Source organism: Lepisosteus platostomus, chromosome 5 (genome assembly GCF_059453375.1).
Source record: "Lepisosteus platostomus isolate fLepPlt1 chromosome 5, fLepPlt1.hap1, whole genome shotgun sequence".
Classification (NCBI taxonomy): Eukaryota; Metazoa; Chordata; class Actinopteri; order Semionotiformes; family Lepisosteidae; genus Lepisosteus; species Lepisosteus platostomus.
In genome coordinates, this window is record NC_142615.1 from 59,193,795 (window position 1) to 59,220,894 (window position 27,100).

General features: G+C 39.6%; 1 long non-coding RNA gene and 2 other non-coding genes across 3 annotated transcripts in view; all 3 read left to right on the forward strand.

Moving 5' to 3' along the window:
* LOC148670341 (uncharacterized) overlaps positions 1 to 27,100 on the forward strand; it is a 112,386-nt gene that overhangs the window by 54,777 nt on the left and 30,509 nt on the right. The gene's annotated exons all lie outside the window — the stretch shown is intronic.
* trnay-gua (transfer RNA tyrosine (anticodon GUA)) lies at positions 1,153 to 1,240 on the forward strand. The gene is given in 2 exon segments: positions 1,153 to 1,189; positions 1,205 to 1,240. It is a non-coding gene; the product is annotated as a tRNA-Tyr (tRNA).
* On the forward strand, positions 24,901 to 24,972 carry trnat-cgu (transfer RNA threonine (anticodon CGU)). Its single transcript has one exon. It is a non-coding gene; the product is annotated as a tRNA-Thr (tRNA).

Here is a 27,100-nt window from a genome sequence, read left to right on the forward strand (position 1 = left end):
TTACAGGAGGTCCACCTGAAGGATGAAAGCGACAAGCTGACATTCACCAGGGAATGGACGAAGGGAGAATCATGCTGGAGCGTAGGAGGGGTCCACTCTTCCGGAGTGGGAATCCTCCTTAGAAACCCAGAGATGACGCTGGTTTCCTCCTTCTCGGTGGTGCAGGGCCGGATCCTGGTCGCAGACATCGACTGGAGGGGGCAGAAGTTGAGAGCAATTAATGTCTATGCTCCAACAGAACCCTCTATCCTGAAGGAAGTGTTTGCTGACCTGGCCAGCTGCTGCACCACCAACAGACAGGTGGTGCTCGGCGGGGACTTCAACGTCGACCGGGAGAAGGGGAGCGACGCTAACACCGCTGGTTCCGCCTTTGCCTCTTCCAGACATCTTCTAGTTATCAGCTGTGAACACGACACACACTGCTCATCTTTGATGTATAATAGACATCTTTCTTTGATGTCTATTATACATCAAAGAAAGATTTTTATAGGTGTAGAAACTAGTAAATAAAGCCAATGATTTGTTTTAGAAATGTATTCATAAAATATACAATTATTCACACCTGAACAATATGTAGTTCAAATTATACATTATATACAATATTGTATTCATTTGAATTGTATTCAAATGTCTAATCATCATAAAAAACACAACTAGTAAACTTCAGTTACAAATTCTAGTAACATGGCAATATATATAGTAATGACAAACACAAACTAATTACATGAACACTCTAATATTTAACTCAAAACCACATTTCGATTCAAATATAAATTTTTAAAATTTACAACTTCTTTATTTCCACGAAAATATTATTAATGTAGCATAAACGCTACTTTCTAATAAAGACAGAAAGAAACTGTTTGTTTTGTGCCTACTGGTGATCCTCCTCTCGATACTAATGAAATGTTTAATATGATCCCTCGAGAAAAAAAAGGAATCAATTTCCGCCTGGAATGATTGATGCCCCATCAAACATTTTGTAATATCCCTGGAAGTTTATACAGTAGAATTCTGGTTCGTGGCTTAAATTCAAGGTAAATGAGACTAAGGAAACAAGTTGGAAACTTAATGTCGAAGTGGGATTTAAATCACCCATTTCACATTTTACTTCATTGGGCAGTATGTGCCAGAGAGCAATCCTGCAGTATCCCTTCAATAGCTCAGTTGGTAGAGTGGGGGACTGTAGGGGGGTCAGCAGGGAATCCTTAGGTCGCTGGTTTGATTCCAGCTCGAAGGAAGGTGCTTTTCGTGTACTTTAATCAAGGAGTTAAAAAAGCGAATCTGTTTCATTCAGACATTGATCAAAAGCTCAATAATCGACGAAGCAAAGGCTCCTGTTCCGAATTCAGCCCACGTCTGATTGTCTTGTTTTGGCCAAGATCTGATCTTTGAATTAAGGGACTACACTGTCTGCTTTGTAATTAAAAAATACATACAAATGTCAAGTTTTTTGTAGATATAAAGGTGTTCTCTGTTTTCAAAGGATAGTTACTTAATTGGCATAATGATTTGGTATTGATTTTGTATCGTTGTATTATAAAGTTTGTGCTTTCTGTGTTTTTATCGTATTGTGAACTTATTTTTTAAACAAATGCTTACAAAGGCAAACACGGCACACATCTGTTTATACCAGCGGTGAATTGTACATTTTAATTAAGTATAAGCTACTGTGCATTTCTGGGAGTATAACAGGTTCAATATAAAGTGGCAAAAATATAAAAGGGGAAAATACCCCAGACTGCATGTAAAGCCCTCGTTGTGACTGTTTTAGATAAAATGGCATACTATGCGCGAAATGTTGCAGAAACACAATCTGATATTTTGATACAGGTAGGCCAGTGCTTCCAAAGCATGCAGGTGTAGAACAGGACTTATTTCATTTTTATACAAAAATTTGTATTCTATATTCTGGTCGCTTGCAGATTAGAATGGCATATGTTTAGCAATAATATTATTTATGGTACCTGAAAGTTTCAGGTTGTTGCACAAAGCTAAGGTATGCGTATACGTGATCTGACAACTGGAATCAATTTCCTGTCGTTAAACTCTGTTTATTTTTAAGTTGAGGCCCAGGATCCAAATCTTCAGTTCTGATTTTTTAAAGTGATATCTTTCCTTCCTGTCGTGGAAGTCACACGATGTGAGCAATTGTTTTTTTTACATTGCGATCCAAAGAGCCTCAGACGCACAGTCTAACAGTAACCAAACCAGAATGGATTCTGCTGGGAGCCGGGCTGAGCTCATTCTCACTCCCTGTGCTGAAAACAGAATTATTTCTTCCCCGAACATCGTCTACAGATCACTAGTGCGTTTTTAACCTTCTCGCAGCTACGGGCGAGACTGACGCTCATGATATGAAGGCACCCGCTGGAACACATTCCCTAACTCTCACAATCGCTACAGACTTCGCTTTTTTAAAAAAAAGTAAATATAGCCCTGAAAAAAGCATTAGCTTTATCAGTTTTTACATTAATCTATTTTGAATCAAAGTTTGATTTATTTTATTGCAATTTACATTATAATAATAATAATTATTATCATTATTGCTTACACTTATATAGCGCTGTTCTGGATACTCCACTCAATGCGCTTTACAGGTAATGGGGACTCCCCTCCACCACCACCATTCTCCTGAATGATCACAGAGAGTCAGGACCTCGGTTTTACGTCTCAGCCGAAGGACGGCACCTGTTTACAGTTTAGTGTCCCCGTCATTGTACTGGGGTATTAGGACCCGCATGGACCGCAGGGTGTGCGCCCAGCAACAAAAACCAGACGTGTGTCGGGCTCGGCTTCGAGCAGGACAATGACGTCACGGGGACAAAGTAGAGGAAATCAAAACGGTTCTATAAAAGACCTGTGTCAGCTGTTGGTTTGCACTCTGGACTCTGGATGAAACCTATACACCTATACACTTAGGTGTGTTCAGTTTAAATCAAAATGCTTTACTAATACAAGAGAGAAGTATAGTATGAAGGATGTGACAAATGCATGATTTCTTGGAACAAAACGGTTTTTATTTGCGTTCGAAATGAAGCGGAATTTTAGTGCGACACACAAACCCTTTGTCTTTTTTAGAGTGATTTTTAAACAGACAAAAATGTAGAAAACGTGTTTTTTTAGCCCTACAATAGCAGGGTCAGTGACGTAATGAATAACGCGTCAGGCCTCACGTCAGAAAATTATAGGTTCGACTGCCGTCTGGCTTGTTGAGTTTATACCACTTACATTCTTTTATATAAATGAACTGCACCTGAAAGTTATAGAAAACACTTTGGGTAAGTTGTCTGCAGCCTCATGCGAATTTCGACAACTTACCCAAAACACTGTACTGTCTGGAGTTCAACTCCAGCTCTGAACTCAATTGCAATGAAAAACCATGCGTAACAAAACTGGAAAACAGCTGAACTTGTGTTCAGTTCGGTGATGAGAGTTCAGAACTGTCCTTGTTGTAATTAGCACGAACTGCACAGGCTCTGAATCAGACCATGTCAATTAATCTGATCAGTGTAGGAAACATTAATGTAGAATTATTAATAGGTTTATTAGTTAGTTAGTTCAGGTTTACCCACCTGAACTAATGTAGAATTATTACTTGGTCTGTCTCTTGTTTGTATATAAATAAATGTCTCTGACAACTTAATGTTAGTTTTACGATGTAGGTCAGGCGTTGACATATGCACGAGTATACGAAATGTCTCACTCCTGATTCAACTCATGTTCTATAGGAGATTGGCGATTCCTCCTGTTTCTCATACAACCATATCAGAACAGAAGCCCGTGTCACCCAGCTCTGATTCAAGATCGACTTGCATCTTTATCCCTTTTTTGTTCATGATCATTATTTTCTTTAGTTATGATCAATATTGAACTTTTTCTAAATGAAATGACAATAATCAAACATGCAGGCAGATTTTTTAAAAGTATTCGGAATTGACAGGGTGCCCCTTTGGAAAAGTCGTCAGAAAATGTGAGAAAATGAAAGTTATGTAAGCTCTCACACAAAGCATTGAAGATTGGAATCTGAGTGTAAAAAAGCTACCCGTCTCCCAATGATAGGCAGGGATACACACCATGACTCGAATAGACTCAGCAAACTTTAACACCTATGATATTACGAGTGCTTTGCACGTGTCGAATTTCAAGAAGGAACTACTACAACAGTTGTGGACATAATTCATTACCACCGGCAAAGTCCAATGCCGGCAACTTCTGAGAAAATAATGTTCACTCATGGAATTTGGTCTTTGAACAGCTGGCAGGAAAATTCATTTATACTCCTGTTGCACCCTCAGCTGAACATGTTAAAATAACAACGCAGATTTGTTGGAGAACCTGAAAAGAATTATTGGGTTAGCACTGTATGTATTCTGGTATATTTACTTTAATTTTAATATAAATGTAAACATGCATGCTGTATAATCTATTGTAATTTTAAAATATGTTAGCTGAGGATGCGTGGGGGGCTATTATACCTTGTGAAACACGCAAGGAACTGTAAAAAAGGCTGGTATTGAAAAAAAATTGGCGATCACAAGAAAACCACAATTTATGTGGTATTATCATCAATATCCTTCAAAATCTATGTTCAAATGAAGGATTTAAAGAAACTATGAAAAAAGGAACAGTAATAGCAGAGGATTCTGATTTTTGCTCTTCAAGTCATTAGATCGACGTAGAGTTGCACCCCTACAAACAGCACAAAGTATGAAACCCACCTCTTTCGTTATTGCTATGTCTGTGCCGGTGAAAGTAGCATTTGTGCTATTGAAAGCATCTCGGAAGATGAAGGTGCAGTCACTTCCACATGTCAGGATATCATTAGATCCGACGACAAGAGCCGAAGCCCCCGGCATTTTCCAAGCCAGCAATGTGAGGAAGATGGATATGGAGGAAGGTAGCGTGGCCAAGCAGTCTAAGGCGCTGGATTTTAGGCTGCAGTCTCTCTGGGGGCATGGGTTTGAATCCCACTGCTGCCAAATGTTAGTGTTTTAAGACCTGCAATACGATCAGTAAAAGCGCTTTTTGTTAGGCTGCGGGAGGTGTTTAGAGATAGACTTTCTAAAAGACAGGCTTAACATCAAGGCAGAAAAAATATTATGTTTTCTCAACAGAAATTCTCTTTGGCACGTTCAGCTTTATGTAGGGAACAACATCTGCCGAGATCACTTTTGAGGCAGTGCACATGATAGTGTACCGGCAAGTACATTTAATATTGGCTGTGGTGGTGAGCTGCTTTTGTCTGTGAAACTTTTAATTCTTCACGCCGAATCGTTGGCAGGGGTAATAGCTTATCTTTGAACATAGCGCTCCATCAGAAATACTTTGTTCGTGCTCAAAAGAGATCAGAGGATTAACTTCATGAATTCACATAGCATACCTTACAGGAAAAAATTAAAAGGGGAATTGATTGTGCTTCCTGATGTTGTTCCTGTGGTTTCTTTGGATACAGAGGTGAATGTTCTTTGACGTTCTGCTAGAGTATCCACTGGGTGGGCTTTATCAATCAGCTCGGATAGGTCATCAGTGCTCCGTCTCTGGAAAATAATCAGCATTGTTGTTTTTTCCTGTGCTGTCTTTTAAAACATATAAGATCATGAGTTTACAGATTTCTCCAAATAACAGCTATACATTTTAACCCAGCGGTTAGCATTCCTTCAATCCAATAGTTTTACTCCTGGTAAAAAGCAGCGAAATATATAGAGAGATGATATTCAAATATTTCAACATTCTTATTGGATTACCTGTATGGATATATCACTCAGAATTCCTAATATGATTTTGAGTTCAGTTTTGCTTTACTACTTTCAGAGTCTTTTATTGACCTTGCTGAAGCAGAGAAGTGACATAATCACAAATGCGACCTACCTGTGCTGCTGTTTTTGGTTAATAATGATTAAAAAAAACAGCTCCTTGCATTAAGAGCAAGAGCAACCAACACGCTCGCTGGTTGCGTTTGGTATTTTCCGGGGTGCTCTTCCTCAGCTGCAAAGTTATTTGGCGAGCAAAGACCTCTGAGAAGGAGTCTGAATCCGTCAACAACACAGGAATTCTAAGATTGCACTGCCGTCTTGTGTACAGAGATCTGCTTTTTCCTTATAGAGTTTTTTGGTATTTAAGAACACGTATCCTACCTTGAATGCTAGTTTCAAAAGATATGTTACCGGATCACAGATTTTCTTGAAAAGATTTGGGGATGCACTTACCGGGATTCAAACCCGGCTCGATTATTAAGAAGGCACCTATACCACCAACGCACTTCTGAGAAACACCGGCACATTTCCGCAATCCTCCCTCTCACCTACAAAGTTATGAAGAGACAGACGTCCAATGAAAACTAATTTGATTCACTCAAGGCTCCGCTCTTTTATTGTGATGTCATTTGAATTAATGTTAGCTGTGATAAGGTGTTGTTTCTGTCTCTTAAAGTTTAAGTCTGCTCCTTTCTTCCTGGTTTAGAAATAACGTTTCATGATTGTTTACAAACACCACTATCAATTATTTGTCCAGCTCTAACGCCTGTGTGCGTTGACAAGGCATCTCCAAAGGACATATTAAATAACATGATCCTTCCTGTTACCATTCCTGTGGTTGGAGCGTTGTTTCGCCCTTTTTCGTTCTTCTACAATATTTGCAGACAGGACTTTATCACTCGAGTTGTACAAAACAAGTCGGTCCATGAAAATCATCTGTACTGCTGTTGTTCTATGCGTAGTTTAATCAAGGTAGTCGAGTGAGGAGGTAAAAAAGCACTCCCCGTCGATAAATCAATCATCGTCGCCCGTGTGACTGGATATAAAAATAACGGATTCATTTTAACCAATCTCTGGAAGCTTCGATGCGGTTATTTTTCCTTCCTTATTTCTTCATTCCTATGAATTTACTCTGTAGTAGAGGAAACACAAAAGTGGGAAACTGCAGGCATCCTTGGTTAGTGGTGGATTGTGTTCAGGGAGCATCAGCACATATCAGTTCCGTTAATAAGTCTGTTGGGGATATACCTCAGTGGTAGAGTGCATGCTTTGCATGTATGAGCATCTCCAGGTGCTTTATATTTCTGTGCTCACATTGCAATCTTCTGTTGAATGTGAACTCTTTGCTCATGTTAATAGAGAGCCAAGTTCACACAATTAAACTCAGGCACACTCGAAGTGCTACGGTGTTGCTCTGCTGTTTTAAATGTACCTCTAAAGCATTTAGTTCTGTTAACTACCAAATGATTTGAACTCATTTTATGTCATATTCAGGAAATCCAGAGGTCTTCAGACGTGTCGTGGCTGTTGAAGAAAAAAACTGATGGACCAAACAACGACATTCGATGATTACAAGAAATTCAAGAAACACAACAGTCCGAATACAGGTTTGAATCCCGAACCCTTAATTTAAAAGACAAAGCGAAGGATACGACCTGTAAACTCTCTTCGTGTCTTACAGTTTATGATATAAAAAAATTTTGCTTTCAGAATAATTTCTTGCTGCTGACTATTTATTGAATTTTAACAAAATGTTTTTTAATTTTTAACAAAAAAGTGTGCACACTTATAGAACCAAGGCATTGAAAGTTTTTTTAATTGTTGTTCCAAAAAATGTTCCATTTGTTTTCGTTCTTAATGTTGTTGATTAAAAGATCTTATTAAATGCGAAAAAATCTGAATGTGAAAAAAGGTCAAAATGCTATTGAAAAAATCAGTAATGTGAGGAAAGATGAATTGTGGGAGCCCCTTACCGCCCCATGTCATGCTGTATTTCTCACTCATTCTACTGGGAGTGGTGCCGTCGCTTCTGGATAAAGTCTGTCAGTAGACATTCCAGACGGGTCAGGTACTGTATGACTGCGCTTCGGCACAAGAAGAGACATGTGACTTGCGAGGATCACGACAGTGTCATTCACTGTCTAGAGCCCGGATAGCTCAGTCAGTAGAGCATCAGATTTTTAATCTGAGGGTCCAGGGTTCAAGTCCCTGTGTGGGCGTTTGTGTTTTCCTTAAGTGTATTGTGAATTTAATTATAAATCGTATTTTATCTTCCACTCTTCTAGCTGTACTGTCGATATTTTAAAAGTTCATCACTTGTATTTTCTTTAGTGTTTCCTTTCACAAACCGAAAATGTTCAAGACTATTTTGTCACCGCACTCCACGTAGATAATCACAGGAAAAGAAAGGAAACGCAGTGAGGAGCTCACACAGTGAGTACTCTTGAATACAACAAGAGGAAAGGCACACTGTACATCTGCAGAACATCACGTCCGAGTTTACAGTGACAGCAGAGATTGGAAGCGAAGTAATTTTTTATCACTCGCTTGCTCAACGATCTCTCAACAGATGTCTAATAATCACGTTCAGAAAGGTGACGATACATTTTTATTTTAACTAAGTAGCCTTAATGGCAACACAGTTGTAGGACTCCGGCTTTTCTTATTTCTTCTGCAGAACCAGCGGTATCGGAATATACTGATCCGCAAAATAAGCGCTTTCGGTTTCTGATCGTTTTTATTGAGCGCTGCTCTAAACTTTATATTTGCTTTTGCTGGTTTTCCTCATTAAAAAAGACATTTCTCTAATTACATGATTTCATGATCAACGAGGAGAAAGAAGGAAAATATATAATTCATTATAAGAACCACAGGCAAGATGGCTGGTGGTCTAAGGCGTTCAGGTCGCAGTGAGACGTTTGTTTAAATCGTACTTCTAATGAGTACTCTTTTTCTCGTTAGAGTAGAAACGATAGAAGCCTTAAGTGGGGAAAAAAATCACAACATCTCGCATTTCACGTGTTTAATGTTAACTGTCTCAGTGGTTGCCTCGGTGATTGATGGCTCTTCTCCCTCGCAGGGTGACGGTAAACTTCTTCAGAGAGGGAGTCTCCCACGCACGGCATTTCTTTATCAAGAGCCGAGACAACAGAAACAGACTTCCAGCTGACATTAATTACTTCATGAGCGTTTATGACCATATTTAAAAAGCTGAGAGCAGGTGAAAACGTCTTTTGAAATGAGAAAATATCTGCTGACAGTAAACAGAGCTGACGCTCAGCTGCGAACAAGCACTCCTCGTAAGTACAGTGCTGAGTAACCTCACTTGTCGCGCGAGAGACCGGGGTACATTTCTGTGACAGGGCGCTGGTTAAATTTTTTAACAACTTGACTTCATTTAGAAAGTGTGTACTAAGTTTCGGACTAGTTAGTGCAGTAGAATATGGAGATCATCTCCAGCTCTGAGCTCAACTGCAACAAGCAGCCGTGCTGAACAAAGTCAGAGCCCAGCTTAACGTGTGCTCAGTGTGGTGCTCAGGACTCAGGGGTATTGTTGTGGTTATAATTAGCACAAACTGCAGGGGCTCTGAATCAGAACATTTCAATTTATCTGATCAGTAAATTAAAATGCAGGACACGTTAATATAGGATTATTACTGTGTCTCTGTCCCGTTTGTATATAACCCAATGTTCCTCACAGTTTAAAAGATACCAGTAAGGACTCTTAACTCCTAATTTGGTACTCATTGCAAATAGTCCCAAAACAAGCACGTCTGACAGCTGCGGGGTTGAAGGTGAACATGTATCGTATTGTAATGGCTTCTATTTCCACTGATGAATGAGACAGATTCATGAGGAGATCCTACGCACAACTAAGCGAACACATCGCTATTTCGATCTGATGTAGATGATCCATTTGTGTCAGCAGTACTATAAATGTAAGTCTTATACACTTTCAGGGGCTGCATCTGTAGCGCTTCATCTAAGAAGACTGTTTTACTTTACCGCATGGTTACATTCACCCACCCAATTTATTCTCAGAATACCCAATGGCTCAATAACCCTGTTTTCCCCTGGGAACCACCAGTGTACAGTCCAATTCCATTCAAAAATATAACAAATATATTAAATTAATATATTCAATTAACAAATATATTCAATGAACTGTGTAACACAGAGCTGGAAAGGTGAAACCAGGATGGCTGAGCAATCGAGCAACTGAAGCTATCGACCAGGATGGCTGAGTGGTTAAGGTGTTGGACTTAAAGCCCAATGGGCAAATGTTTATGTGGGTTCAATCCCTGCTCCTATAATTTGCTTTTGAAGTGACAGAACACTTTGAAGATTTACACTCTATTAAAATATGGATTTACTAAATTTCAGTTCTCTTCACTCCCTGGGATAACTGAACTCTCACAATCGCATACTGAAGGCTTTGCATGCATTAGCTGTGATACAGCTCCTAATTAAGACAGAATGAAACTCTATCAATAGTAAGTGACATGTTTTAAATAAACGCGTATTGATAAACTTCATTATTAATAAAAGTGGTGTGACGGGAAAGCAAATTAAATATTACAATGATATTCCAAGCAACTGTTGTGTGCCGGAGCCAAATGTCGTCCACTGTAGGCTTTGTAAATTGTTTAAAAATTGTAAGTGAAGGTCAAAACTTATTGTTGAGATAATCAACAATTTGTTGATTCCTGCAGTTACAGATTAAAATGTGAGAAGATTTTCTCTGGGTTTATCTCTGTCCGAGTGCATGATGTGAATATGCTGAACGTAGTGTCTTTGATTTATGTACTCAAACAACCAAAGAATCCTATTCTCGTCCTCCTATGGTTTGTCAAACGTGATTTTTTCAAATTGGGTGTGATTTCTTTTAGTCTTTTGCTCCTGTACTAGAGCAGTAATGTTTCTAGACGTGCATGAACATGTCACATTTCTACACGTAGATAACACAAGATAACACGTACACAAGAACGGATGTAACAGTACAGGACATAAAGTGAGGAATTCGCGCAGCTTTCAGCTCAGTGCGGAGTCCAGAGGGAGGACTCGCTCGCTGAATGATCTCTCAGGAAATCTCAGTTGAGATTGAACAGGTGCTTCTTCAACAGCTACGACAAGTCGGAAGACTCATTGAAGTCTGAAGAGATCAGCCTCTGTGACGCAGTGTCCAGTGACACTAACTAACTGTCCTAGTGTTCTCTGCTAATGTAAAGGGTCAATGTTGATTTAGGTGAATGTAAGGTTTCTTTCTTGTAAAATATTTTCGACATTTTTTGCTGCTGAAAATTAATCTTGTGCATTTGAATGAATTCTGAAATTGTCACCTAATTCTATACATTGTTTCATCAGACTGGAACATTTAGAGGAGCCCAATTGCATTAATTAATTGCATAGTGATAGTATTTCTTGCCGTTTAAATACTTCAGTCAAAACTGTAGAGAAGTTGCTCCTGTTTTCACCATTATAAGAACTGTGATGCACCAGTATTATTTGCTCTCATAAAAGTATTGTAATTGTATTGTTCTGTTCCGTTACAGCCTTGAGTGACACAAATCTTCTCCTTTACTGCACTACACTTCTCCAGAGGTCAGTTCAGCACACAAGGATCCTCAGTCAAACAAACACTGCAATCACTTGATAAATGCCATTTCCCATCCTTTCTCTTAGTGTTGGCGCTACTATTGTATGCAAAGGAGGCGACTTGACAATGAAAGGTGTAATCATCTTAAAGAAAGTCTTCATGAAGGAGTGCATCGGCAAGCTCTCATCTGGTAATTGACCGGCCTTGTGAAGAAACCAATCTCATTCAACAACCATACAAATTGCACAGCTTAAGGCACATGAAGCACAACTCGTGGGCTAACTGACACAAAACAATGTCACTTCACATTATCCGCAAAGCTGTTTTGCTTGTTGACCACCTCTTCCTACAGTATATTACAGTGAGCACATACTGTATATTTCAGTTCCTTCTCTTTTATTTTCCTTACTATTTTACTGTCCCTTTCCCTCATGTGGAGATGTATCCACAGCAAAAAACCCTGTTTCGCCCTACGTTTGTGCCAGTTTTACAATTGGTGTAGGAGCCTGCCTTACAGAGGTCCAGCGGCACAGTTGGTCAGTGTGTGGTATGCATGTAGCTGTGCACAGTGGAGTTATAATGAGGTTGTGTGTTCAAGCCTTCCCTGGAACGTTTTCCACCCATAAAAAGTTAATTCGCCGAAGTAGTTTCACTGTGACTTTGCAGGTAAAATATTCTTAATGAGAATAATATTTTGTATGCGATAAATAACTGAACTAGAAAATATTGGAGAGAAATGGCTTGTCACACTACTCGCAGCAGGCACTCAGACAGAGAAATGTCCTGTCATTAAAGAAAATTCATGAAGAAGAGGAGTGACATCATTGCAAAGGCGATATTTTCTGATGTCTGTTTTGGTTAATAATCATTTGCGTGGGAATTACTTCTGTCATTATTACTAATACTGATAAAAACAGAGAACTCACAGCTCTCTGGACGTTGGCCTGGACTCTAGAAAGTCTTTTTATTTGCAAGCGGAACTCAACACCTGTTGATGGGTCACTTCTGTCAGACACATCAGTGGAACCCAAGCCCACCTACACACACATTCACACACACTGATAGATATACTGTACACCTACACTCTCACACACATTTACACTCACAGACACATCACACCTTTATACACACAATAAGACACTCACACACTCACATATATACACTCACAGACTCACAGATACACAAATAGACACTATATACGCACATAGACACCGCATACACTCTTAGGTACAGATACACTATAACTAACACTAATGCAGATACTGCTAATATTACAACAGTAACACAATCACCAAAACTTACACTATCATTGTTACTAACACTGACAAAAACTACTACTAGACTAATAATACTTATAATAACAGTAATACTCTCATGAAAACTAACATGATGATGAGTGTTAATACTCTGACACTAACACTATACGTATCACTAATATTACATAAATACTAGCATTAAAACTAAAACTATCAGTAATGCTATCATCATTAATACTCACATAGACACTACACACACTGACAGACATGCCCACACATACACTTACAAATATAAAACTACACACTGACAGACACCACACACTCACGGACACAAACCATACACACACATTCTCAGGCATGCATTCACAGAAACAAATAGACACTACGCATACTCCTAGACACACACTTATAGACACCAAACACTCAGAGACCCCACACGCTCACACACTAACAGACACAACAAGCTCACAGACACATACCTACACACTCACAGACACACAGCCCACACACACAGACACCACACACTTCCAGACACGCACCCACACACGCACAGATACTACAAACACACTTATCTACAGATACACAATAACTAACACAAATATAAATACTACTAATACTACCACAGTAACACTATCACTAACACTGACACAAACTACTAATAATAACAGCAATGCTGTTACTAAAACTTTCATTACTACTAGTGTTAATACTCTAACAGTAACACTATAATTATAATTAATATTAACATGAATATGAACATTAAAACTAAAACAATCAGTAGCACTATCATCATTAATACTCACATGAACACTAGCATTAAAACTACCAGTTGTAATCTTACTAATATTAACATGAAGACACTGATATTAGTATTAGTTGCTACCTGTGACGTCACACCGCTCTCTGTGACAAATGCGAGACAGACGCGAGGAGTGATGGGGCGCCTGTCGCCGTGGTTACCATTCTTATGATTTATAAACACTGGAAAAATGCATTTAAACTGTTACTTACATACATTTATGAACTTGAAATATCATTTTCTAGCTCTAGGATACAGTTACCTAAATAATAATATGAATAATCATTGTTTAATTTCGGATCGAACATTATTAACCCTAAACGCACTATGTTAATTGGTCGATACAGTCTTTATTAACTGTTTTCTAGATACTTAAACAGGGTCAAGAAAAGAATCAGTACTCACCAATCGGTGAAGTTAATCGATTTTTCTATGGTTCTTCAGTTGAAATAATTGGTTGTCGATAGATAAGTGATCAATAACTTTTCTCCGTGCGCTCCGTGCCTCCCGCGGTCTCTCTCTCTGATCCCAGCGCTCTGGCTGGTGTCTGTGACGTCACACCGCTTATTCTGACAGAGCATAAGTGTCTCTGCTGCTTTTGTGTGTCTTTTTCATGAATGCCAGAGGTACTTGAAATGTTGCAAAAAGAAAAGCGTTTTTTTTTGTTTTGTAAAAAAGTGAGTGCTGATTTTTATTTTATACAGGAAACGCATCCATGTTGAAACACTATTTAAATTCTATAAATAACTGAGAAATAATAAAGCAAGGAAAACATGATATATGTAAAAATACAATTTGATCACATAATTTACTTCATTACCTCTGGTGGTTACATTTTTTTTTTCTGTTGTGTTTTTTTCTCTTGTACATGTTTCTGATCTTCTGGTTGTAGTTATATTTGTAAATTCTATACGTTTAATAATTTTTTAAAAATAGTGCATCTCTGCTGGAGGAGACTCCTGGTTTTCATACAAAAATAACATCTCCAAAAAAACTAAACCGGGCTGTGAAGAGAGGCGATTTATAACAGTTGGAGAAGGAGAGCGACAAACCGAGGAATGAAAATCATTAAACAGAAAAAAAATAGTTTACTTCACAGATTAATGCGTTACAAAGCGTTCCCATGTGGAGCAGTAGAGAATGAGTACGAGTCCCTAAAATAAGCGCTTTTAAGGGTTTTACACGAATCTTCAGAGTATAAGAGCCAGGAGGATCAGACTCGTGGTCCTGGAGGTGTATACTGGTTTTATTTCCACCAAGCTCTCACATCTATAGGTAGTCTGATGATTTCAATTAACTGTATAACTGTTACAAGACTTCATCTAATTGTACATTTATAAGACACTTGTGAGTGAAGCTGAATCCCAGGGCTCGTATGGAATCACACACAGACAGATCTTCTTCTGTGTGATCTGAGTCCCACTGCTCAGAGCTACAGACTGGTCAACTGGTCACTATTTTAGTCACGACCATCGGCCTTTGGCTACTAATAATCAATATACTGATCAGAGTGTCAATACTGGTGTTTATTACATAAATACAAAAATAATTCCACACTCACTTGTGTTATAAAACACTTAAAAAACATGTTTGGAGGCTGATATACATTAAAGAAAGTAATACTGAAGGGCTGGAAGTCCTGGAAAGGGTTTATTGAAGTTTCTTGCTTCTGCCCTGGAACAGAGCCCACAGCTGCCAGATCAGTGACCCCTGAGCCCAGTTCACAGAGAGGAGAATCAGGAGCTCTTATGTCTCTAAGAGGGCTGGGAGAAAGGAGAAAAGGGGGAAATGTGACATGAGTCCAGGCTGTTCTGTTTGATATTGTTCATGTAGCAGCACTGATTGTCTGAATATCTTCTGGTTCTGGATTGTGAGGATAGAGAGCAGTACGGAGTTGAGCTTCTGTCTGAGTGTGAGTCTGAGCTGTGAATCTGACTGAGAAGAGAATAATGATTTTTTATTCTGCTTCTGAGAATTTTTCTTCTTTGCCAAGTGGTGTTACATCCCCTTCAGATACTCTGCACAGACTGCCAGAGTGAGAGAAGAGGAGAGAGAGATGGACAGATAAGAGCACACACAGCGAGAGAGACATACGTCTTGATTTACTTTGAAGCAAGTGTTCATTTCTTTTCTGGAACAAGTTGTTTCTGAACTTCAAGAAATTCATACAACTTCTGAACCTTGCTTATCAGGACAGAAGAAATGCTGCAAAAAAATGCCGGTGATTTTTTCTCCTTTTAAAGAAAAGTGGAGAAAAACAACAGCAGTGCATCTTCTCATTGTCTCTCTCAATGGGTACAGGTCTGAAATTGGTCTTGTCAAGTCTGGTGTCCCTCAGGGCTCAATACTGGGCCCCTTGCTCTTCAGCATTTACATGTTCCCACTTGGTCAGCTTTTAAGATCACATGGCCTCAGCTTTCATTTTTACGCTGACGATACTCAAATATACATCCATACCAAACCCGACACTGATGTGGCTGTCTCTATTCTATCTAATTGCATCTCTGACATAAAAACTTGGATGACTCAAAACTTCCTTCATCTTAACTGTGACAAGACTGAAGTCATGCTTATTGGTACCCCCCATCAACTTCGCAAAGCCAGTCCTGTAACCCTGTCTGTAGATGGCTCTGTACTTGAGCTCCAATCAAAATTGAAAAACCTTGGGGTTATACTCGATTCTGGCTTAACATTCGACCCACATGTACAGCATACTGTCAAAACATCTTTTTTTCACCTTAGAAATATCGCAAGACTACGCCCTATGCTATCATTAACTGTGGCTGAAAAGCTGATCAACATATTTGTATTCTCTCGAATTGACTACTGCAATGCTCTGCTCCCTGGGGTATCTAAATCTACTCTGAACAAGCTGCAGTATGTCCAAAATTCAGCAGCCAGAATCCTGACCAGATCTAGTGCAAGTGTTCACATTACTCCTATCCTGGAGTCCTTGCACTGGCTTCCGGTCAAATTCCGCGTAGACTTTAAAATCCTCATGCTCACCTACAAGGCTTTACATGGCTTGGCACCTCAATACCTGTCTGAACTTTTATCGCCCTACTCCCCACCTCGCAACCTCCGCTCTTCAAATTCTGCCCTCCTTACTGTCCCCCAAGCCCGTCTACATTGTATGGGCGACAGGGCCTTCTCCTGCTATGCCCCCAAGCTCTGGAACTCCTTGCCCAAGGATATTAGAGAGTCACCTTCTCTAAACTCCTTCAAATCCAGACTCAAAACCCTCCTTTTCAGAAAAGCCTTTACTTAACTGGTTCCATTCTTCACCCCTCTGCTCTTCTTAATACCATCTTCCACGGTCTCCTCTATTGTTATTGTTGTATTGCTGTAATTATAATTGTGTCCTGTCTTGTGAAATTTTTCTTATTTATTGTTGTAGTCTTCTTATTTATTGTTATTGTCATCCTGTAAAGCGCTTTGAGAAGCCACCTTTAAAGGCGCTATATAAAATAAAGTTTATTATTATTATTATTATCTTCGTCGGTTTGATTTAGCTTAATACAAGTATTCACTTCCTTTTCTGTAGATTACAGCCTGCGAAAGATGAAATTAAGTTCTTGGTTACTCTTGGTCAGTGCAGAAGAAATACTGCCAGCTGGCAGGAAAATGACAGTATTTTATTTAACTACAAACACTTGAGTTGTGGCTCCAGCTGGATTTGAACATGCAACATGTGACATGGGTTTTAGGAACCTAACCCACAGCACCACCAGAAAGGACAAGCAACAGTAACGTGTCCTTGTGCAGCTGTTAAACAAAGGGCTGGTGGGTCAAACACACTCAGGGATGCGCTTCATTAAAGATGATGGTGAACCTGATGGTGTGCTTATCAATCATGCATAAAATGTACATAGCAGAGAATGGTTTTGATCCATCGACCTCTGGGTTATGGGCCCAGCACACTTCCACTGCGTCACTGTGCTGTTGGCTGTCATACTGTGGTTCAACACAAGTGCTCCATCTTTGCTTTCTAAAAGTGCGCCCGAGATGAAAAGTTTCAACGGTAAACGCAGTCACTTTGAGCACTTGGTCTTTTATAGTACGAATCATCACACGCTGCTCTACATGGGCGTGTCTTCAAGATCGTTGAGAACCAAAGCTTCTGCTTTCCGAGGCAACTGATTCTTTCATCGTTAATTCCCAAATCTTCAATGAGAATCAGTGAAACGAAAACCAAGCGCATGTACACACTCGCGTCCTAGCGTGAAAAAAATGATGGAAGCATTTGAGAAATAACAAGAGTAGTCTGAACAGCTCCGGCATATGAACTGCTCTACAAAGTGATCGCTACCTCCACACCCAGTTTATAACACTGAAAATAATGCAGGAAGCCCAGTAAAGTTCTAAAACCAGTGGTTTTCTCAAAAGTAAAATCTTCATCTTTTAAATATTGTCATCCATATATTTTCGTTTTTCTCTTTTTCACATTACACGCTTTCGAGGAATAGACTGTCTTGTAATGAAGGCTGCATTAGAAAATGTGTATCTAAATTAAAATCGGGTTTATGACTTTTGCGTTATTCAGCTTTCTTAGCGCTTGGGTCTCGATTCAGATATTGCAATGAAAGCAACATGGGAGTAAGTTTTCCTTTTCTAAATCAAAGGTGATCTGCTCACAAGGAAGTATAAAAACTTCAGCGTTTACTTTTTGAAGACCGCAAATTTTCGAAACACTGTTGCTTCATAAGCTAAGCTAAGCTAATAAGTAACGTTTCTGAGCACGCATTGTATTACTAATGCTGTTATTAATAAAAAAAAGCTTCAATTCACATAATGGAATTTGGATGGCTCAAAGTAGTCTATTCCTTGTACAACTTTACTTGCCCGCTGAGTAGATTTTAAAGCAACGGCAGCAGAAGTAGCAGTAATAGCAACAGCGTGGTTAGAGTGTCACAATACATATTCTTCACATATTTGAAATATTTTTATTCGGGTTCGCCTAATACACGGTGCAACCCATACCTGCAGCAGAATGCTGTGGCACATTAAGTCATTTTGTTTATCGGTTGTAAGGATTGAGGAGCGTACTACAAATCGAGCAAGCGAAAAGAAAATTAAACAGGAGTCACTTTTTGGATTGCTAATCCATTGTGCTCTGCTCGTCTAGGTTCAAATCCCATCCTTGTCATGGTTAAGGCCTGAGACGTGTGTGTTTTTTCTAAACGGTGTTTGCATTTGTTTCCTCTTCTACTCTTGTACTGGAGCAGTAATATTTCTAGCGGTGGACGAACATGGTATCACAGGCTGACAGCAGGAACACGTGGCCACAAGCTGCAGTACATTGGTTTGGGAACAGCAATAACTTTCCTGTGGAGACAGGTGCGCCGGTATTAATACAGCTCTTTCGAGCGGAAAGAGTAACAAGAATTGCAAATGTGCGATATAAAGTCAGAATTCTGAGTTTTTAAGTCGCAATTCTGAGATACCATAGCGCGTTTTTTTTTTACTCCCTGGCGGAAACGGGCTTCCATAGGTTCTCAGTGCTGCGAAGCAAAACTAATCTCCGAAAAATCAGACAATTATTATCAGATCATGTCAAAAGCTGATCAGTATTTCTTTACTGGGAAGCAAAGAAATGCTTGTATTACACATTTTAATGTGACATGAAATTACACGTGAAAAATAGTAAAATTATTTTCATTGCGGTACATGTTGATAGAACACCCCCCTCGATAAATGAAAGTGTGGACGGACGTGTCGCATGTTCCGTACTCTGTCTGGCAGCGAGTTTAACACACTGTCCTCGGAAATTAGAAACTAATTGAACAATAAATTCATCTGAGCCAAATCTACACGTGTGGGTGATTTAATTCTGTCTAAATTGCGTGGAACTCCTCTGCTGAGCTCAGATACACACGGGAAAGTGTTCAGGCGGCTTCACGGAGTCCCGCCTCAGACTGGAAGCAGGTTCTAATTAGACGCTGAGAACAATCCGGGTCTCTGTGTGTAATTGATTGTGTTGATTGAGCGGTAATGTGACCAGGTGTGTGGTAGCAGATCCTGCCAGTATAAAAACCTAGTCACCGCGCTCACACTTATTCTCTCTTCCCAGTGGGCAAAAGACGTATAATAGGAACAAGTAATAGGTTTATTCCATGCGTATAATATACGTCTATTAAACGCATACCTTAGACGTCTAAATGTGGTCTACAATTCGTCTAGAATGAAATTCTAATATACGTCTAAAGTTATACGTCAATTATACGTCTATGTTTAGACGTTCATTATACATAAATGGTTGGAGTTCTATTATACGGATAAATTTAGAGGACTATTATACATATATGGTTGGAGTTCCGGATAACTTTAGAGGTCTATTATACGTATAACTTTAGACGTCTATTATTAACGCTTACGGCCGACAAGCACTGTGTGTAAGAGCCGGCGTACCAGAGCGGGTGACGTCACCGCCCTTCCCTGTGATAGCAGGACCAGAGCTACTGGGCTGTAGAGAAATCTCTCTTTAGCTCACGGGGCTAGGTCGCTGCAGAGAGACGCGGAAGTCCCGGGTTCGAGCCTCCAGTCGGGCCCGCCTGAGCCCCCGTTGCGTTACAATACGTATATGGTTAGAGGTCTATTATACGGATAACTTTAAACGTCTATTATACGTATATGGTTAGAGGTCTATTATACGGATAACATTAGAGGTCTATTATACATCAAAGATAGATTTTATAGGTGTAGAAACAAGTAAACCAAGCCAATGATTAGGTTTAGAAATTTATTCTGAAAATACACATTCACACCTAAAACATACGTATTTCAAATTATACATTGTATACAATCAATCAACAATCAACATATGGGCAATAATCATAAAAAACACAACTAGTCTTAAACTTCAGCTACAAATTCTGGTAACATGGCAATATACAGTATAGTAATGACAAACACAAAACTAATTACATTAACACACTAACTCAACACCACATTTTGATTCAAATATACATTTTAAAATGTACAACTTCTATATTTCCAAGAAAAAAAATATTACAATGGAAGTTAAGACGATTTTTGTCCACTATTTGCAAACCCTGTCTAATTGTCCTAACAGTTAGAACCAAAAACCTATTATTTTCAGAGTCCAGATCTCCTGGCCCCCTGCCTTGCATATGCATTCTTCAAGTAACACATTGCGTGCTCCTTTATTTCTTTTTCTGTCGATGTAGGGTGGGACTTCAGCACCGCAGCTAGGAGAAAATTATATAATATTACTTCCCAAATAAATGATGATTAATATCTTCTTTAGTATAATCTAAAAAATGAACGGTTTACTAAGCTCAAAGCTGAAATAAATGTATAAAATTTGGCTTGCATCATAGCAGTTGAGCAATAAAGTCTGTCCTAATTAAAGAGTACCCAGAGTTTGAAAGTACAACATAGAATAAGAATAAGAGAAACGGCAAAACGATTTTGTGTCATCTTCCCCATTCACACTATTTTATGTGCCATTTTTTTGCTTATTCACGTACTATTTTAATCAAAATAATATTAAGAAAGATCTGTATGTATTCAGATAGTATTATTATTGTTCATACTTACTCGTCAAAAGAGGATTGCTGAGATATTTGCAGATATACTTCTACATTTGAAAAACGTGTCCAAAATGGTGACCAACGAATACTAGCAATGCATTGTGGTATATAACCGGAAAATATGCTGGGTTCGATATTTTCTCAACGTATGCGTTTATTAATGTCGTCGATATTATGGTTGAAATTTAACATTGATAATACATCGCGGCTATGTGCCCCCTGCTATGAGCTGATGTGCAATTTTAACGCATGCAGTTAGTAAGGATCGGTCACTGTTGTATGGTATTATATATAATGACATTATGGAATAGGATGGGGACAGGCCTGGCATCACGGGGGGAGGGAGGAATGTCGCCCCTTCAGTTTGGGCAAAAAGATTTACCTAACTTAATTTGCGCCCTAAAAAAATAGTTGTACTTTGTCAATGGTCAGACAACACTAAATGACACGAACAGTCACTCAGTCTGTTTGATGGGCAGGAGGGCTATCCGTCCAGGAACTGCACATATCACTGTCGTTATTGAGTGTCAACATTACGATCCTGTTTGCTCAGGTGGACCGATTCCTTGCAGTAGTTTATCATTATACTTAAAATCGTTATATAACTAGGACTAGTTATAGCAGTCTGTGATTTCTGTTGGTTTTACAACATTTTTTTCTTAACGATTCAGAACGTCCATGTAGCTGCAAAAATGAACGCTTATGGTACTTTTCGCTCCAGGCAATACAAACCGTGAGAGTGACGAAAAATGTGAAACTGAACTTCATCGCAAATAGCAGATTGCTAGTCGTTATCTTCTATCATGAAGCACTAATCAATGGCATAGCTGCGAGATTTCATTTGGGTAGCTGCACCGTACAGCTCCGTTTCAACCGAAATATCACCCCCCCTCAGAATTTCAGACGCCCCCCTACAGATTGTTCCCCGGGCACCGCGCACTGATGGGGACGGGGTGTCCAGGAAATGGTAGCAACTTTTCTCAAGAAAATAAAAATAGAAACTCTATAGGCACTCAAACATTTTACTGTTTTTTTTCAGGCAGGTAGCGAGACCCCCTCAGCAAAACCCTTGTATGCCAAGCAGTGGGCATTGATTCGTCGAATATACGTATATTCACGGCGAAAATACGGCTATACGTATATATAAGTCGCCTCGACGTATAATCAACGTCGAATTGCAACCGTAAAATCGACGACATTAATAAACGCATATATAACGTCGAAAACACATCTAACACAGTGCCTGAGGCTTTTTACTGTAAGTATCGTGTGTGCCGCAACTAGGAGTATACGGCACTCTGCACAGTGTACGAAGTAAATTATTTTCGCAGTAATTAATTTATTATATTTACTATATTTATTATACACGTGTAAATTAATTACTGCAAAATAATTTACTTCGTACACTGTGCAGAGTGCCGTATACTCCTAGTTCCTTCTACGCTCTCGTTCTGTTGTCTCGCGATGTCTACTCACTGGACTACATTTAGCATGACTTCTTGTTGCAGTTGAGCTCAAAGCTGGAGATGATCTCCATATTCTACCGCAGTAACAAGTCCGAAACGTAGGACACAGTACACACTTTTTAAGTGAACTCAGGTTTTTAAAAAATTAAACCAGCGACCTGTCACAGAAACGTACCCCAGTCTCCCGCGCAACAAGCAGGGGTACTCAGCACTATACTAACGAGGAGCGCTTGTCTGCAGCTGAGCGTCAGCTCTGTTTACTGTCGGCAGTCATTTCCTCATTTCCAAAGACTTTTTCACCTGCTCTCAGCTTTTAAAGACGGTCATAAACGCTCAAGAAGTAATTCATGTCAGTTGGAAGTCTGTCTCTGTTGTCTCAGCTCTTGATAAAGAAAAGCCGTGCATGGGAACTCCCTCTCTGAAGACGTTTGCCGTCAACCTGCGAGGGAGAAGAGCCATCAATCACCGAGGCAACCACTGAGACAGTTAACATTAAACACGTGAAATGCGAGATGTTGTGATCTTTTCCCGCTTAAGGCTTCTATCGTTTCTACTCTAACGAGAAAGACCTCTTTATTAGAAGTGAGATTTTAACAAACGTCTCCAGGGGTAACTGCGACCTGAATGCAACGCCATCTTGCCTGTGGTACTTATAATGAAGTATATATTTTATTTCTTTCTACTCGTTGATAAGAAAAAAAGTGAAATCGTGTAATTAGGGATATGTCTTTTTTTCATGGGGAAAACTACCCCGAGCAAATGTAAAGTTTAGAGCAGCGCTCAATAAAAATGATCAGAACCCGAAAGCGCTTCTTATGCGGATCAGTATATTCCGATACCACTGGTTCTGCAGAAGAAATAAGAAAAGCCGAACTCAAAGCAGAAATGTGTTGCCATTACGGGTACTCTGTCTGCAGCTGCTTTAAGATCTACTCACACCGTGATGCCATTAAGGCTACCTAGTTAAAAAAAAACTTATCGTCACCTTTTTGAACGTGATTATTAGACACCCGTTAAATCTCAACCGAGGTTTCTTGAGAGATTGTTCAGCGAGCGAGTAATAAAAAATTACTTCGCTTCCAACCTCTGCTGTCACTGTAAACTCGGACGTGATGTTCTGCAGATGTGCAGTGTGCCTTTCCTCTTGTTGTATTCAAGAGTACTCACTGTGTGAGCTCCTTACTGCGTGTTCTGTACTCTACTGTGATTTAATTTAGATAATTAAGTGGAGTAGAGTGACAAGATCTACTTGAACATTTTCGGTTTGTGAAATGAAACACTAAATACACTACTGTAAATACAAGTAATGGACATTTAAAATAACCACAGTAAAGCTAGAAGAGTGAAAGATAAAAGACTATTTAGAATGACATTCACGATAGACTTATGAACACCACATCCACCCGAACAGGAACTTGAACCCTGGGCCCTCAGCTTAAATGTCTGATGCTCTACCGATTGAGCTATCCGGGCTCTAAAAGCAAGATGACTCTGTCGGGATCCTCGCAAGTCACGTGTCTCTTGTGCCGAAGAGCAGTCATACCTGACCCGTCTGGAATGACCACTGACAGACTTTATCCAGAAGCGACGGCACCACTCCCCCTAGAATGAGAGAGAAATACAGCATGACATGGAGGGTCAAGGGCCTCCCACAATCCATCTTTCCTCACATTACTGATTTTTTTCAATAGCATTTTGACCTTTTTTTACATTCAGATTTTTTTCACATTTAATAAAATCTTTTAATCAAATACATTAAAAATAAAACAAATTTAAAGAGCATTTCTGTAGAGAACAGCCTTGATGTTAAGCTTAGGGAGCCTGTCTTTTAGAAATTCTATTTCTTAACACCTTGCACAGCCTCCCGACAGACTAACAAATATTTTTTTGGGAGAAATTGACTCACACACCGGAAGACACTAACGTTTATTTACGTTAGAGTATTTGAATAACAGTTTAATTTAACAGTATAAATCGTGTGACTTTGGAGTATTGGAAACTGACATGTTAAGAGATCAACTTGTGGAAAAATGTGCACGTCAGAGACTATAAATTGCTGCAGGAGGAAGGGCTGACTTTAAAAAGAGCTCTTACAGTCGCTAGAATTCATGAAGCAGCTCAAGCAGAATCAAGAATGCTTTCTGACCACAGTGACAAAGTGACACTGAACGGGGTGCTCGCTCAAACTTTACAAACAAAAGCCGAGCAGCAGGACGCAGAAATAGAAGAACAGGGGACGGCTGACATTACATGTTACAGGTGCGGACTAACAATGCACAAAGCAGATGAATGCGGAGCGTGAACAGCAAAATGTCTACACTGTAAGAAAACAGGACATTATGCACACGTCTGCAGAACATCACGTCCGAGTTTAAGGACAAGTATCTCTTTTATTGTTGTTGCTGCCTCCAGGCGATGTAAACCAGATTCAGAAAAAAATAATTTGAACAACATTATTCCCACATTTACTCGAAGGCGCGGTGACCAAGTGGTAAGGCGTCGGTCTCGTAAACCGAAGAGCGTGGGTTTAAGCCCCACCCGTGCCTGTTTCATTTGTCACCGCTTTCCTTTAGTTTCAAAGTCTTAAAAAACTCGCAATGTAGGGGTCTCAATAGTAAGAGGACATAACTGTCTCCAGTAATTAGTATTCGTGCATATCCTGCTTTGTTTTTCAGTCGACAAAGCTTGTCTCTCTTCACACCCATCTTCTGAATGATCGCCACAGCATTGGGAAGGAACATGCGCTTGGTACAGCCCCCCACTCCATGGTCTGATCACAAACAGATCGGGTGAGCTGTCAGTCCAGGTTGGAAGTAACGTTCGAAAGCACTTAAAATCTGACTTTGGAACGACAAGACCGTGTTTTTTTAAACGAGTAAACGATAAAATAATATACTGCCTGCAAGACTATGTCAAGTTCAAGTTCAAATTCAAGTTTATTGTCATTATACTCATATACAGGTATATGGTATAACGAAATGCTATTTAGCTAGCTCTCGGACATAAGTAGTACAAAGAAAAAAACACAGAGACAGAGACAACAGCCGATGTGCAAAAAACATCAACAGGCAGTGTGCAAAACAACAAAAAGGTAACAGGTTATGTGCAAAAACATGCATCAAAAGAATGAAATAAAGGGATAGAAATGATGGGGAGTGAGCTTTTGACATGTATGGTAGAGATAGATTTTCAATGTGTGTTTGGGTTTTTGGTAAGAAAGAAGGCACTGTGAGGTTCAGATCATAGGTGATAGGTGAGGTGAGAGTGAGAGAGGCTGGGAGTTTAACAGTTTGATAGTGCGGGGGATAAAAACTGTTTCTGAGTCTTGTAGTCCGGACCCGAATGCTCCGGTACCGTTTTCCATGTCATGCTAAACGTCACAAATTGTGTTCGTCCAGTCGTATCAATCGTCCTAAAATTACGGAAAATCGGATGCGACTGGTGCAATCACTACCCATTTCTTCAGGATAGTCGAGTGGTTTAAAACAGCAAATTCACAGATTCGTGTCTTTTAAGCTTTGTGTTTCGCTCTCCAAATAGAGGCACGGGTTCAAATCCCACTCCCGACAATCAGGCGTTTTACCCTGTCTTTTTTACCTGCCTTTACACTGTTTCAGTCTTGTTGTGCTCGCTGACAATCACAGTACGAGGGAAACGGAGAAACTGCTTAGCGGACAGAAAAAAGCTTCGTAAACAGGTGAATGTGATTAGCAGCAGTAAGGTATGCATTCAAATGTTTAAGGCTGATTTATAAAAGCAGCAGCAGAAAGGTGCAGCCTTTGTAAGAATTCGCGGGTTTTTATGCTGCTTGGACTTCTTTCAAACCTATGAAGTGACCCCCGTTTTATTTTCATTTTCAAACTTCAGAACCGAATAACGAAAAGGTTTCATGTGTGACAGCATTCCGTTGCAAATACCGTTTCCACGATGTATTCAGCGACGGGAATGAAATGTTTTAGTGCTGGCTCAAATGCGAGGAATTTCAGAAAAACCCGGAAAAGCAACGCTTGCAGTAAATGACAAATTTAAAGCGTGTAGTCAGCATGAACGGAACAACGCAATGCTCTGTAAAAACGATCTGAAGCCGCAATTACTCTTTTATCTCGGGCAGTTCATTCCGATACGATGTTTCCGCAGGATAAATGAAATGCCGAACTCCAAACATGTTGTTGCCATTATTATTACTCCTGCTGCTGTAGTTTTAAGCTTTAATCAGTGGGTATGTAATGTTGTAAAGGGGCTGGACTACTTTGTTCAGTCCAAATTCCATTATGTGAATTTATGCTTTTTTAATATAAGCATTAACAATACAATGCGTGCTCAAAAACTGTTACTTATTAGCTTAAGAAGCGGCAGTGTTTTGACAAAGTGTGGTATTCGAACAGAAAATGCTGAAGTGTTTAATACTTGCTTGTGAGCAGATCTCCCTCGATTTAGACAAACTCTTGTTCGGCCGATGATTTCAGATCAAAATCTGAATCAAGTGGAAAGAAAGCTGAATTACGCTGGATACTGGGTATCACTGTTACGCCATCAGGTCATGCTAGGAGGATTGGGGGGATCAAATTGACACAGAGGGACCCAATGTGGGGGCTGAACCCACAGTTCTGAGATTAAGAGATTCATGCTTTATGGACTGCGCCTACATTATATAACTCTTGTGCTACAGCAGTA